This window comes from Leucopleurus acutus (assembly GCF_964270905.1).
Source record: "Leucopleurus acutus genome assembly, chromosome: X".
Lineage (NCBI taxonomy): Eukaryota > Metazoa > Chordata > Mammalia > Artiodactyla > Delphinidae > Leucopleurus > Leucopleurus acutus.
This window is the reverse complement of record NC_139148.1, coordinates 48,429,987-48,446,126: the sequence shown is the minus strand read 5'-3', so window position 1 is coordinate 48,446,126 and position 16,140 is coordinate 48,429,987. Positions and strand designations below refer to the sequence as shown.

The 16,140-nt window shown below is 38.5% G+C and overlaps 1 long non-coding RNA gene across 1 annotated transcript in view; it reads right to left on the bottom strand.

The window, feature by feature from the left end:
• The window catches only part of LOC309977759, a 984,496-nt gene extending 979,475 nt beyond the window's left edge, over positions 1 to 5,021 (bottom strand). Inside the window, exon 1 of the long non-coding RNA XR_014327094.1 lies at positions 4,301 to 5,021. This is a non-coding gene — a long non-coding RNA (uncharacterized lncRNA). The remainder of the gene's footprint in view (positions 1 to 4,300) is intronic.
• Positions 5,022 to 16,140: the final 11,119 nt, after the last annotated feature.

Genomic DNA, 16,140 nt, shown 5'->3' with positions numbered 1-16,140 from the left:
ATGTGAATTGGTTCAGCCACTATGGAGAACAGTATGGAGGTTCCTTAAAAAACTACAAATAGAACTACCATATGACCCAGCAATCCCACTACTGGGCATATACCCTGAGAAAACCAAAATTCAAAAAGAGTCATGTACCAAAATGTTCATTGCAGCTCTATTTACAATAGCCCGGAGATGGAAACAACCTAAGTGCCCATTATCGGATGAATGGATAAAGAAGATGTGGCACATATATACAATGGAATATTACTCAGCCATAAAAAGAAACGAAATTGAGCTATTTGTAATGAGGTGGATAGACCTAGAGTCTGTCATACAGAGTGAAGTAAGTCAGAAAGAAAAAGACAAATACTGTATGCTAACACATATATATGGAATTTAAGAAAAAAAAATGTCATGAAGAACCTAGGGGTAAAGCAGGAATAAAGATGCAGACCTCCTTGAGAACGGACTTGAGGTTATGGGGAGGGGGAAGGGTGAGCTGTGACAGGGCGAGAGAGAGTCATGGGCATATACACACTAACAAACGTAGTAAGGTAGATAGCTAGTGGGAAGCAGCCTCATGGCACAGGGATATTGGCTTGGTGCTTTGTGACAGCCTGGAGGGGTGGGATAGGGAGGGTGGGAGGGAGGGAGACGCAACAGGGAAGACATATGGGAACATATGTTTATGTATGACTGATTCACTTTTTATAAAGCAGAAACTAACACACCATTGTAAAGCAATTATACCCCAATAAAGATGTTAAAAAAAAAATCCAGCCTCATCCACCAGAACACAGACACAAGTACCCTCCACCAGGAAGCTTACACAACCCGCTAAACCAACCACATACACTGGAGGCTCACACCAAAACTAACGGGAAATACAAACTTGAGACAGCAAAAAGGACACCCCAAACACAGAAAGTTAGACAAAATGAGAAAACAAAGAAATATGCAGCAGATGAAGGAGCAAAGGGAAAAGCCACCAGACCAAACAAAAGAAGAAAAATTAGGGAGTCTACATGAAAAAGAATTTGAGAGTAATAATAGTAAAGATGATCCAAAATCTCGAAAGTAGAATGGAGAAAACACAAGAAACATTTAACATGGACCTAGAAGAACTGAACAGCAAACCAACAATGATGAACAACACAATAAATGAAATTAAAAATACTTCAGAAGGAATCAATAGCAGAATAACTGAGGCAGAAGAAAAGAAAAGTGACCTGGAAGACAAAAGAATGGAAATAACTGCTGCAGAACAGAATAAAGAAAAAAGAATGAAAAGAATTGAGGACAGTCTCAGAGACATCTGGGACAACATTAAATGCACCAATATTCGAAATATAGCAGTCCCAGAAGAAGAAGAGAAAAAGAAAGAAACTGAGAAAATATTAGAAGAGAATATAGTTGAAAACTTCCCTAATATGGGGAAGGAAATAGTCAATCAAGGCCAGGAAGCACAGAGAGTCCCATACAGGATAAATCCAAGGAGAAACATGCCAAGACACATATTAATCAAACTATCAAAAAATAAATACAAAGAAAAATTATTAAACTTAGCAAGTGAAAAACAACAAATAACATACAAGGGAATTGCCATAAGGTTAACAGCTGATCTTTCAGCAGAAACTCTGCAAGCCAGAAGGGAGTGGAAGAACACATTTAAAGTGATGAAAGGGAAAAACCTACAACCATGATTACTCTACCCAACAAGGATCTCAATCAGATTTGATGGAGAAATTAAAAACTTTACAGAGAAGTAAAACTAAGAGAATTCAGCATAACCAAACCAGCTTTACAACAAATGCTAAAGGAAATTCTCCAGACAGGAAACACAAGAGAAGGAAAAGACCAACAAAAACAAACCCAAAACATTAAGAAAATGGAAATAGGAACATACATATCGATAACTACCTTAAATGTAAATGGATTAAATGCTCCAACCAAAACACATAGACTGGCTGAATGGATTCGAAAACAAGACCAGTATATATGCTGTCTACAAGAGACACACTTCAGACCCAGGGACACATACAGACTGAACATGAGGGTATGGAAAAAGATATCCCATGCAAATGGAAATCAAAAGAAAGCTGGAGTAGCACTTCTCATATCAGGCAACAGAGACTTTAAAACAAAGACTATTACAAGAGACAAAGTAGGACACTACATAATTATCAAGAGATCAATCCAAGAAGAAGATACAACAATTGTAAATATTTATGCACCCAACATAGGAGCACCTCAATACATAAGACAAATGCTAACAGCCATAAAAAGGGAAATTGACAGTAACACAAACATAGTAGGGAAGTTTAATACCCCACATTCACCAATGCCCCACATTCATCCAAAATGAAAATAAATACGGAAACACAAGCTATAAATGATACATTACACAGATGGACTTAATTGATATTTATAGGACATTTTATCCAAAAACAACAGAATACACTTTCTTCTCAAGTTCTCATGGAACATGCTCCAGGATACATCATATCTCAGGTCACAAATCAAACCCTGGTAAATTAAAGAAAATTGAAATCATGGCAAGCATCTTTTCTGACAGCAATGCCATAAGACTAGATATCAGGTACAAGAAAAACAATCTGTATAAAGTACAAATATATGGAGGATAAACCATACACTATTATGTAACCAAGAAATCACTGAAGAAGTCAAAGAGGAAATCAAAAAATACATAGAAACAAATGACAATTAAAGCATGACAATGCAAAACCTGTGGGATGCAACAAAAGCAATTCTAAGAGGGGAGTTTATAGCAATACAAACCTACCTCAAGAAACAAGAAAATCTCAAGTAAACAACCTAATCTTACACCTAAAGCAATTAGAGAAAGAAGAACAAAAAAACCCCCATAAGTTAGCAGAAGGAAAGAAATCATAAAGATAAGATCAGGAAGACTGGAGGGGAAGATGGTGGAAGAGTAAGACGTGGAGATCACCTTCCTCCCCACAGATACATCAGAAGTACATCTACACGTGGAACAACTCCTACAGAACACCTACTGAACACTGGCAGAAGACCTCAGACCTCCCAAAAGGCAAGAAACTCCCCACGTACCTGGGTAGTGCAAAAGAAAAAACAGAGACAAAAGAATAGGGACGGCACCTGCACCAGTGGGAGGGAGCTGTGAAGGAGGAAAGGTTTCCACAAAGTAGGAAGGCCCTTCACGGGCAGAGACTGCGGGAGGCAGAGGGGGGAGCTTCGGTGCCACAGAGGAGAGCACAGCAACAGGGGTGTGGAGGTCAAAGTGAGGAGATTCTCGCACAGAGGATAGATGCCAACCGGCACTCACCAGCCCAAGAGGCTTTTCTGCTCACCCGCCGGGGTGGGCGGGGCTGTGAGCTGAGGCGCGAGCTTTGGTCTGAGCGCAGGGAGAGGACGGGTTGGCTGCATGAACACAGCCTGAAGGGGTTAGTGCACTATGGCTAGCCGGGAGGGAGTCCGGGAAAAGGTCTGGAGCTGCCGAAGAGGCAAGAGACTTTTTCTTCCCTCTTTGTTTCCCGGTGCATGAGGAGAGGGTTTTAAGAGCGCTGCTTAAAGGAGCTCCAGAGATGGGTGTGAGCCACGGCTAAAATCGCGGACCCCAGAGACAGGCAGGAGATGCTAAGGCTGCTGCTGCTGCCACCAAGGGGCCTGTGTGCGAACACAGGTCACTATCCACACCCCTCTTCCGCGGAGCCTGTGCAGCCCACCACTGCCAGGTTCCCAGGATCCAGGGACAACTTCCCCGGGAGAACGCACGGTGGACCTCAGGCTGGTGCGCCGTCATGCCGGCCTCTGCCACCGCAGGCCCGCCCCGTACGCCGTGCCCCTCCCTCCCCCCGGCCTGAGTGCGCCAGAGCCCCCGAATCAGCGGCTCCTTTAACCCCGTCCTGTCTGAGCGAAATACAGACGCCCTCCAGCGACCTACACGCAGAGGCGGGGCCAAAACCAAAGCTGAGCCCCTGTGAGCTGTGAGAACAAAGAAGAGAAAGGGAAATCTCTCCCAGCAGCCTCAGAAGCAGCGGATTAAAGCTCCACAATCAACTTGATGTACCTTGCATCTGTGGAATACATGAATAGACAACGAATCATCCCAAATTGAGGAGGTGGACTTCGAGAGCAAGATCTATGATTTTTTCCCCTTTTCCTCTTTTTGTGAGTGTGTATGTGTATGCTTCTGTGTGAGATTTTGTCTGTATAGCCTTGCTTCCACCATTTGTCCTAGGGTTCTATCCGTCCGTTTTTTTTCTAAATTTTTCTTAAAAATTAATTTTAATTTTAATAACTTTATATACTTTACTTACTTTCTTTCTTTCTTTCCTTCCTTCCTTCCTTCCCTCCTTTAGACAATGAATCATCCCAAATTGAGGAGGTGGACTTTGAGAGCAAGATTTATGATATTTTCCCCTTTACCTCTTTTTGGGAGGGTGTATGTATATGCTTCTGTGAAAGATTTTGTCTGTATAGCTTTGCTTCCACCATTTGTCCTAAGGTTCTATCCATCCCTTTTTTTTCTAAATAATTATTTTTTAATTTAATAACTTTATTATACTTTATTTTATTTTACTGTATCTTCTTTCCTTCCTTCTTTTTTCCTTCCTTCCCTCCTTCCTTCCTTCTTTCCTCCCTCCCTCCCTCCTCTCTTTCCTTCTTTCCTTCTTTTCTCCTTTCCTTCTTTCTTCCTTCCCTCCTTTCTTCCTTCCCTCCTTTCTTTCTTCCTTCCCTCCTTCCTTCCTTCCCTCCTTTCTTTCTCTCTTTCTTTCTTTCTTTCTTTCTTTCTTTCTTTCTTTCTTTCTTTCTTTCTTTCTTTCTTTCTTTCTTTCTTCTTTCTTTCTTTCTTTCTTCCTACTTCTACTAATTCTTTCTCTCTACTTTTTCTCACTTTTATTCTGAGCCGTGTGGATGAAAGGCTCTTGGTGCTCCAGCCAGGAGTCAGTGCTGTGCCTCTGAGGTGGGAGAGCCAACTTCAGGACACTGGTCAACAAGAGACATCCCAGCTCCACATAATATCAAATGATGAAAATCTCCCAGCGATCTCCATCTCAACACCAGCACCCAGCTTCACTCAACGACCAGCAAGCTACAGTGCTGGACAACCTATGCCAAACAACTAGCAAAACAGTAATACAACCCCACCCATTAGCAGAGAGGCTGCCTAAAATCATAATAAGTCCACAGACACCCCCAAACTCACCACCAGACATGGACCTGCCCACTAGAGAGACAAGATCCAGCCTCATCCACCAGAACACAGGCACTAGTCCCCTCCACCAGGAAGCCTACACAACCCACTGAACCAACCTTAGCCACTCGGGACAGACATCAAAAACAATGGGAACTACGAACCTGCAGCCTGCAAAAAGGAGACCACAAACACAGCAAGATAAGCAAAATGAGAAGACAGAAAAATATACAGCAGATGAAGGAGCAATATAAAAATGCACCAGACCTAACAAATGAAGAGGAAATAGGCAGTCTACCTGAAAAAGAATTCAGAATAATGATAGTAAAGATGATCCAAAATCTTGGAAATAGAATGGACAAAATGCAAGAAACATTTAACAAGGACCTAGAAGAAATAAAGATGAAACAAACAATGGTGAACAACACAATAAATGAAATTAAAAGTACTCTAGATGGGATCAATAGCTGAATAACTGAGGCAGAAGAACGGATAAGTGACCTGGAAGATAAAATAGTGGAAATAACTACTGCAGAGCAGAATAAAGAAAAAAGAATGAAAAGAACTGAGGAACGTCTCAGAGACCTCTGGGACAACATTAAATGCACCAACATTCGAATTATAGGGGTCCCATAAGAAGAAGAGAAAAAGAAAGGGACTGAGGAAATATTTGAAGAGATTGTAGTTGAAAACTTCCCAGTATGGGAAAGGAAATAGTTAATCAAGTCCAGGAAGCACAGAGAGTCCCATACAGGATAAAGCCAAGGAGAAATACGTCAAAACACATATTAATCAAACGGTCAAAAATTAAATACAGGGCTTCCCTGGTGGCGCAGTGGTTGACAGTCCACCTGCCGATGCAGGGGACGCGGGTTCATGCCTCGGCCCAGGAAGTTCCCATGTGCCACTGAGCAGCTGGGCCCGTGAGGCATGGCTGCTGAGCCTGTGCCTCTGGAGCCTGTACGCCCCAATGGGAGAGGCCACAACAGTGAGAGGCCCGTGTACCGCAAAAACAAACAAAAAAAGCAGCAAAACAAACAAACAAAAATTAAATACAAAGAAAGCATATTAAAATCAGCAAGGGAAAAACAACAAACAACACACAAGGGAATACCCATAAGGTTAACAGCTGATTTCTCAGCAGAATCTCTGCAAGCCAGAAGGGAGTGGCAGGACACAATGAAAGTGATGAAGGAGAAAAACCTGAAACCAAGATTACTCTAACCAGCAAGGATCTCATTCAGATATGATGGAGAAATTGAAAACTTTACAGACAAGCAAAAGCTGAGAGAGTTCAGCACCACCAAACCAGCTTTACAACAAATACTAAGGGAACTTCTCTAGGCAAGAAACACAAGAGAAATGAAAAACCTATAATAACGAACCCAAAACAACTTAGAAAATGGGAATAGGAACATACATATCGATAACCACTTTAAATGTAAATGGACTAAATGCTCCCACCAAAAGACACAGATTGGCTGAATGGATACAAAAACAAGACCCTTATATATGCTGTCTACAAGAGACCCACTTCAGACCTAGAGACACATACAGACTGAAAGTAAGGGGATGGAAAAAGATATTCCATGCAAATGGAAACCAAAAGAAAGCTGGAGTAGCAATTCTCATATCAGACAAAATAGACTTTAAAATAAGGACTGTTAAAAGAGACAAAGAAGGACACTACATAATGATCAAGGGATCGATCCGGGAAGAAGATATAACAATTGTAAATATTTATGCACCCAACATAGGAGCACCTCAATACATAAGGCAAATACTAACAGCCATAAAAGGGGAAATCGACAGTAACACATTCATAGTAGGGGACTTTAACACCCCACTTTCACCAATGGACAGATCATCCAAAATAAAAATAACTAAGGAAACACAAGCTTTAAATGATACATTAAACAAGGTGGACTTAATTGATATTTATAGGACACTCCATCCAAAAACAACGGAATACACATTTTTCTCAAGTGCTCATGGAACATTCTCCAGGATAGATCATATCTTGGGTCACAAATCAAGCCTTGGTAATTTTAAGAAAATTGAAATTGTATCAAGTATCTTTTCTGACCACAACGCCATGAGACTAGATATCAATTACAGGAAAAGATCTGTAAAAAATACAAACACATAGAGGCTAAACAATACACTACTTAATAACGAAGTGATCACTGAACAAATCAAAGAGAAAATCAAAAAATACCTAGAAGCAAATGACAATGGAGACACGATGACCCAAAACCTATGGGATGCAGCAAAAGCAGTTCTAAGAGGGAAGTTTATAGCAATACAAACCCACCTTAAGCAGGAAACATCTCGAATAAACAACCTAAGCTTGAACCTAAAGCAATTAGAGAAAGAAGAACAAAAATACCCCAAAGTTAGCGAAAGGAAAGAAATCCTAAAAATCAGATCAGAAATAAATGAAAAAGAAATGAAGGAAACAAGAGCAAAGATCAATAAAAGTAAAAGCTGGTTCTTTGAGAAGATAAACAAAATAGATAAACCATTAGCCAGACTCATCAAGGAAAAAAGGGAGAAGACTCAAATCAATAGAATTAGAAATGAAAAAGGAGAAGTAACAACTGACACTGCACAAATGAAAAAGATCAAGAGATTACTAGAAGCATCTCTATGCCAATAAAATGGACAACCTGGAAGAAATAGACAAATTCATAGAAATGCCCAACCTGCAAAGACTGAATCACGAAGAAATAGAAAATATGAACAGACCGATCACAAGCACTGAAATTGAAACTGTGATTAAAAACCTTCCAACAAACAAAAGCCCAGGAACAGATGGCTTCACAGGCGAATTCTATCAAACATTTAGAGAAGAGCTAACACCTATCCTTCAAAAACTCTTCCAAAATATAGCAGAGGGAGGAATACTCCCAAATTCCTTCTACAAGGCCACCATCACCTTGATACCAAAACCAGACAAGGATGTCACAAAGAAAGAAAACTACAGGCCAATATTACTGACAAACATAGGTACAAAAATCTTCAACAAAATACTAATAAACAGAATCCAACAGCACATTAAAGGTATCATACACCATGATCAAGTGGGGTTTATTCCAGGAATGCAAGGATTCTTCAATATACGCAAATCTATCAATGTGATAAACCATATTAACAAATTGAAGGAGAAGAACCATATGATCATCTCAATAGATGCAGAGAAAGCTTTTGAGAAAATTCAACACCCGTTTATGATAAAAACCCTGCAGAAAGTAAGCATAGAGGGAACTTTCCTCAACATATTAAAGGCCATATATGAGAGGTCCAGAGCCAACATCATCCTCAATGGTGAAAAACTGAAAGCATTTCCACTAAGATCAGGAACAAGACAAGGTTGTCCACTCTCACCACTCTTATTCAACATTGTTTTGGAAGTTTTAGCAACAGCAATCAGAGAAGAAAAGGAAATAAAAGGAATCCAAATCGGAAAAGAAGAAGTAAAGCTGTCACTGTTTGCAGATGACATGATCCTATACATAGAGAACCCTAAAGATGCTACCAGAAAACTACTAGAGCTAATCAATGAATTTGGTAAAGTGGCAGGATACAAAATTAATGCACAGAAATCTCTGGCATTCCTATATACTAATGATGAAAAATCTGAAAGTGAAATCAAGAAAACACTCCCATTTACCATTGCAACAAAAAGAATAAAATATCTAGGAATAAACCTACCTAAGGAGACAAAAGACCTGTATGCAGAAAATTATAAGACACTGATGAAAGAAATTAAAGATGATACAAATAGATGGAGAGATATACCATGTTCTTGGATAGGAAGAATCAACAATGTGAAAATGACTCTATTACACAAAGCAATCTATAGATTCAATGCAATCCCTATCAAACTACTACTAGCATTTTTCACAGAACTACAACAAAAAATTTTGCAATTTGTATGGAAACACAAAAGACCCCGAATAGCAAAATCAATCTTGAGAACGAAAAACGGAGCTGGAGGAATCAGGCTCCCTGACTTCAGACTATACTACAAAGCTACAGTAATCAAGACAGTATGGTACTGGCACAGAAACAGAAAGATAGATCAATGGAACAGGATAGAAAGCCCAGAGATATACACACGCACATATGGTCATCTTATCTTTGATAAAGGAGGCAGGAATGTACAGTGGAGAAAGGCCAGTTTTCTCAATAAGTGGTGCTGGGAAAACTGGACAGGTACATGTAAAAGTATGAGATTAGGTCACTCCCTAACACCATACACAAAAATAAGTTCAAAATGTATTAACCCTAAATAAAAGGCCAGAAACTATCAAACTCTTACAGGAAAACATAGGCAGAACACTCTATTACATAAATCACAACAAGATCCTTTTTGACCCACCTCCTAGAGAAATGGAAATAAAAACAAAAATAAACAAATGGGACCTAATGAAACTTCAAAGCTTTTGCACAACAAAGTTAACCATAAACAAGATGAAAAGACAACCCTCAGAATGGGAGAAAATATTTGCAAATGAAACAACTGACAAAGGATTATTTTCCAAAATTACAGGCAGCTCAATAACAAAAAAACAAACAACCCAATCCAAAAATGGGCAGAAGACCTAAATAGACATTTCTCCAAAGAAGATATACAGACTGCCAACAAACACATGAAAGAATGCTCAACATCATTAATCATTAGAGAAATGCAAATCAAAACTACAATGAGATATAATCTCACACCAGTCAGAATGGCCATCATCAAAAAATCTAGAAACAATAAATGCTGGAGAAGGTGTGGAGAAAATGGAACACTCTTGCACTGCTGGTGGGAATGTGAATTGGTTCAGCCAGTATAGAGAACAGTATTGAGTTTCCTTAAAAAACTACAAATAGAACTACCATATGACCCAGAAATCCCACTACTGGGCATATACCCTGAGATAACCAAAATTCAAAAAGAGTTATGTACCAAAATGTTCATTGCAGCTCTATTTACAATAGTCTTGAGATGGAAACAACCTAAGTGCCCATTATAGGATGAATGGATAAAGAAGATGTGGCACATATATACAATGGAATATTACTCAGCCATAAAAAGAAACGAAATTGAGCTATTTGTAATGAGGTGGATAGACCTAGAGTCTGTCATACAGAGTGAAGTAAGTCAGAAAGAGGAAGGCAAATACGGTATGCTAACACATATATATGGAAATTAAGAAAAAAATGTCATGAAGAACCTAGGGGTAAGACAGGAATAAAGACACAGACCTACTGGAGAACGGACTTGAGGATATGGGGAGTGGGATGGGTGAGCTGTGACAGGGTGAGAGAGATACATGGACATATATACACTAACAAAGGTAAGGTAGATAGCTAGTGGGAAGCAGCCGCATTGCACAGGGATATCAGCTCGGTGCTTTGTGACTGCCTCGAGGGGTGGGATAGGGAGGGTGTGAGGGAGGGAGACGCAAGAGGGAAGAGATATGGGAACATATGTATATGTATAACTGATTCACTTTGTTATAAATCAGAAATTAACACACCATTGTAAAGCAATTATACCCCAATAAAGATGTTAAAAAAAGAGATAAGATCAGAAATAAATGAAAAAGAAATGAAGCAAACAGTAGCAAAGATCAATAAAACTAAAAGCTAGTTCTTGGAGAAGATAAACAAAATTGATAAACCATTAGCCAGGCTCATGAATAAAAAAGGGAGAAGACTCAAATCAATAGAATTAGAAATGAAAAATGAGAAGTAACAACTGGCGCCACAGAAATAAAAAGGATCATGAGAGATTACTACAAGCAACTATATGCCATTGAAAGGAACAACCTGGAAGAAATGGACAAATTCATAGAAAAGCACAACTTTCCACCCTGACCCAGGAAGAAATAGAAAATATAAACAGACCAATCACAAGAACTGAAATTGAAGCTGTTAATAAAATTCTTCCAACAAACAAAACACTAGGACCAGATGGATTCACAGATGAATTCTTTTAAACATTTAGGGAAGAGCTAACACTGATTCTTCTCAAACTCTTCCAAAATATAGCAGAGGGAGGAACACTCCCAATCTCATTTTATGAGGTCATCATCCTGATACCAAAAGCAGACAAAGATGTCACAATGAAAGAAAACTACAGGCCAATATCACTGATGAACATAGATGGAAAGAAACCTCAACAAAATACTAGCAAACAGAAGCCAACAGTACATTAAGAGGATCAGACACCATGACCAAGTGGGGTTTATCTCAGGAATGCAAGGATTCTTCAATATATGCAAATCAATCAATGTGATAAACCATATTAACAAATTCAAGAAGAAAAAACATATGATCATCTCAATAGATGCAGAAAAAGCTTTCAACGAAATTCAACACCCTTTTATAATAATAAAAAAAAAACTACAGAAAGTAGGCATAGAGGGAACTTACCTCAACATAATAAGGGCCATATATCATGAACCCACAGCCAACATCGTCAGTGGTGAAAAATTGAAACCATTTCCTCTATGATCAGGACAAAGCCAAGGGTGTCTACTCTTACCACTATTACTCAATATAGTTTTGGAAGCTTTAGCCAAGCAATCAGAGAAGAAAAAGAAATAAAAGGAATCCAAACCTGAAAGGAAGAAGTAAAGCTGTCGTACACATATGACATGATACTGTGCACAGAGAATCCTAAAGATGCTACCAGAAAACTGCTAGAGCTAATCAATGTATTTGGTTAAGTAGCAGGATACAAAATTAATGCACAGTAATCTCTTGCTTTCCTACACACTGATGATGAAGAGTCTGAAAGAGAAATTCAGGAAACACTCCCATTCACCATTGCAAACAATAGCATAAAATACCTAGTAATAAACATACCTAAGGAGACAAAACCTGTATGCAGAAAACTATAAGAAATTGTGAAAGAAATTAAAGGTGATACAAGCAGATGGAGAGATATACCATGTCTTGGATTGGAAGAATCAACATTGTGAAAAAGACTATACAACCGGAAGCAACCTACAGTTTCAGTGCAATCCCTGTCAAATTATCAATGGCATTTTTCACAGAACTAGAACAAAATATTGCAAAATTTGGATGGAAAAACAAAAGACCCCGAATAGCCCAAGCAATCTTCAGAAAGAAAAACGGAGCTGGAGGAATCAGGCTCCCTGACTTCAGACTATACTACAAAGCTACCGTAATCAAGACAGTATGGTACTAGCACAAAAACAGAAATATAGACCAATGGAACAGGATAGAAAGCCCAGAGATAAAGCCCACACACACATGGTCAGCTTATTTTTGAGAGAGGATGAAAGAATATACAATGGAGAAAAGACAGCCTCTTCAATAAGTGGTACTGGGGAAACTGGACAGCTACATGTAAAAGAGTGAAATTAGAGCACTCACTAACACCATATACAAAAATAAACTCAAAATGGATTCAATACCTAAATATATGGCCAGACATTCTAAAACTCTTAGAGAAAAACATATGAACAACACTTTTTGACATAAATCACAGCAAGGTACTTTTTGATGCATTTTGTATAGAAATGGAAATAAAAACAAAAATAAACAAATGGGAACTAATGAGACTTAAAAGATTTTGCACAGCAAAGAAATCCATAAAGAAGACGAAAAGACAACCCTCAGAATGGGAGGAAATATTTGCAAACGAATCAACTGACAAAGGATTAATCTCCAAAAATTACAAGCAGCTCTTGCAGCTCAATATCAAAAAACAGAAAGAAAAACAAAAACCCAATGAAAAATGGGCAGAAGACCGAAATAGACATTTCTCCAAAGAGGGCATACAGTTTTCCAACAAACGCATGAAAGGATGCTCAACATCACTAAACATTAGAGAAATGAAAATCAAAACCACAATGAGTTGGGCTTCCCTGGTGGTGCAGTGGTTGAGAGTCCGCCTGCCAATACAGGGGACGTGGGTTCGTGCCCCGGTCTGGGAGGATCCCACGTGCCACGGAGCAGCTGGGCCTGTGAGCCATGGCCCCTGAGCCTGCACCTCCGGAACCTGTGCTCCGCAACAGGAGAGGCCACAAAAGTGGGAGGCCCGCGTACTGAAAAAAAAACCAAAAAACAGAAAAACAAAATACCCACAATGAGCTATCAGCTCACGTTGGTCAGAATGGCCAACATCAGAAAATCTACAAACAATAAATGCTGGAGGGGGTCTGCAGAAAAGGGAACCCTCTTCATTCTTGGTGGGAATGTAAATTGATACAACCACTATGCAGAACAGTATGGAGGTTCCTTTAAAAACTGAAAATAAAACTACCATATGAACCAGAAATTCCACTACTGGGCATATACCCTGAGAAAACCATAATTCAAAACGAGTCATGCACCACAATAGTCATTGCACCACTATTTAGAATAGCCAGGACATGGAAACAATGTAATTTTCCATTGACAGATGAATGGATAGAGAAGATGTGGCACATATATACAGTGGAATATTACTTGGCCATAGAAAGAAATGAAATTGAGTTAGTTGTAGTGAGGTGGATGGACCTAGAGTCTCTCACACAGAGTGAAGTAAGTCAGAAAGGGAAAACAAATACCATAAGCTAACACATATATATGGAATCTAAAAAGAAAAAAAAGATTCTGAGGAACCTAGGGCAAGGCAGGAATAGAGATGCAGACATAGAGAATGGAGTTGAGGTCACAGGGAGGGGGAAGGGTAAGCTGGGACGAAGTGAGAGAGTGGCATTGACTTATATACACTACCAAATGTAGAATAGGTAGCTAGTGGGAAGCAGCTGCATAGAACAGAGAGATCACCTAGGTGCTTTGTGACCACCTAGAGGGGTGGGATAGGCTGGGTGGGACACAAGAGGGAAGGTATATGGGGATATATGTATACATATAGCTGATTCACATCTGTATACAGCAGAAACTCACACAGAATTGTAAAGCAATTATACTCCAAAAAAGATGTTAAAAAAATAAAACTGTAAAAAACACAAACACGTGGAGGCCAAACGGTATACTACTAAATAATCTATGTATCAGTAAAGAACTTTAAAAATGCCTAGAGACAAATGAAAATGAATATTCGACTATCCAAAACCTATGGTACACAGCAAAAGCAGTTTTCAGAGGGAAGTTTATTCCGAAACAAGCTTACTTCTGGAAACAAAATAAATCTCAAATAAATAATCTAATGTACACATAAAGGAAATAGAGTAAGAAGAACAAACAAAACTTAATATTAGTAAGGCAGAAATCATAAATATCAGAGAGAAATAAATGAAATAGAGACTTAAAAAGCAACAAAAGAAAAGATCAATAAAACTGAAAGCTGGTTCTTTGAAAAGAAAAACAAAATAGATAAAATGTTAGCCAAATCATCACCAAAAAAAAGGAGGGAGTTCAAATCAATTAAAGAAGAAATGATAAAGAATTATAAATGTCACCACAGAAATACAAAAGATCATAAGACATTACTATATGTCAATGAAATGGCTAACCTTTAGGTAATAAACAAATTCTTAGAAAGGAACAATCTCACAAGACTGAAGCAGAAAAAAATAGAAAATATAGAACAAACAAATTTCTAGTAAGAAATTTGAATCTGTAATTAAAAGTACCTCAACAAACAAAAGTCCAGAACCAGATGGCTTCACAGGTGAATTCTACCATGCATTTAGAGAAGAGTTAACACCAATTTTTCTCAAAATTTTCCAAAAATATTGCAGACTAATTCTATGAGGTCAGCATCACGCTTATACCAAAACCAGACAATAGGATCACAATAAAGGAACTACAGTCCAATATCAGTGATGAATATATATGCAAAAACCCTCAACAAAATATTAATAAACCCAAACTGACAATACATTTAAAGGATCATACAGCATGACCAAGTGGAATTTATATCAGGTATGCAAGAATATTTCAATATCCACATATCAATCAAGGTGATACATCACATTATCAAACTGAAGAATAAAAACATGATCATCTCAATAGGTGTAGAAAAACTTTTGACACAATTTACCATGGGTTTATGATAAAAATTCTTCAGAAACTTTATCTAGGGGGAACAAACCTCAGGATAATAAAGACTATCTATGACAAACCAACAACTAACATCATACTTGATGGTGAAAAGATGAAAACATTTCTTCTAACATCAGGAACAAGATAAGGATGCTGACCCTCACCACTTTTTTTAACATAGTTTTGGAAGTCCTAGCCACAGCAATCAGAGAGGAAAAAGCAATAAATAAATCCAAATTTGAAAAGAAGAAATAAAACTGTCAATGTTTGCAGAGGGCATGATACGTTACATTAAAAATCCTAAAGACACTACCAGAAAACTACTACAGTGCATCAATGAATTTGATAATGTTGCAGGATGTAAAATTAATATACAGGAATATGTTGCATTTCTATACACTAACAATGAAAGATCAGAAAAAGAAATTAAGGAAACAATCACATTTACCATTTCATCAGAAAGAATAAACTACCTAGGAATAAACCTACCTAAGGGGCAAAAACGTGTACTCTGAAAATTATAAGACACTGATGAAAGAAATGGAAGACAACACAAATAGATGGAAAGATATACCGTGTTCTTGGATTGGAAGAATCAATAGTGTCAAAATGACCAAAATAACCAAGGCAATCACTATCAAATTACCAATGACATTTTAATAGAATCTAGAGCAAATAATTTTTAAATTTGTATGGAAACACAAAAGATCTCGAATAGCCAAAGATAGAAGAGAAGGGCTGGGGAAGCCTAGACTTTACTCACAAGGAGTGCATGTTGCCTTGCTAACAATCAGGACAGAGAGAGATTTGCACCGGTTGTTTCTGCCTTGTCCCACTTCCCCATCCAAAGTGGAAAACACCCTGACCCACACACGCTACAACAGAGGCTGGTGCAAGATCTGAGCAAAGATTCATTCTTGCTATGCAGAGAGAGATAA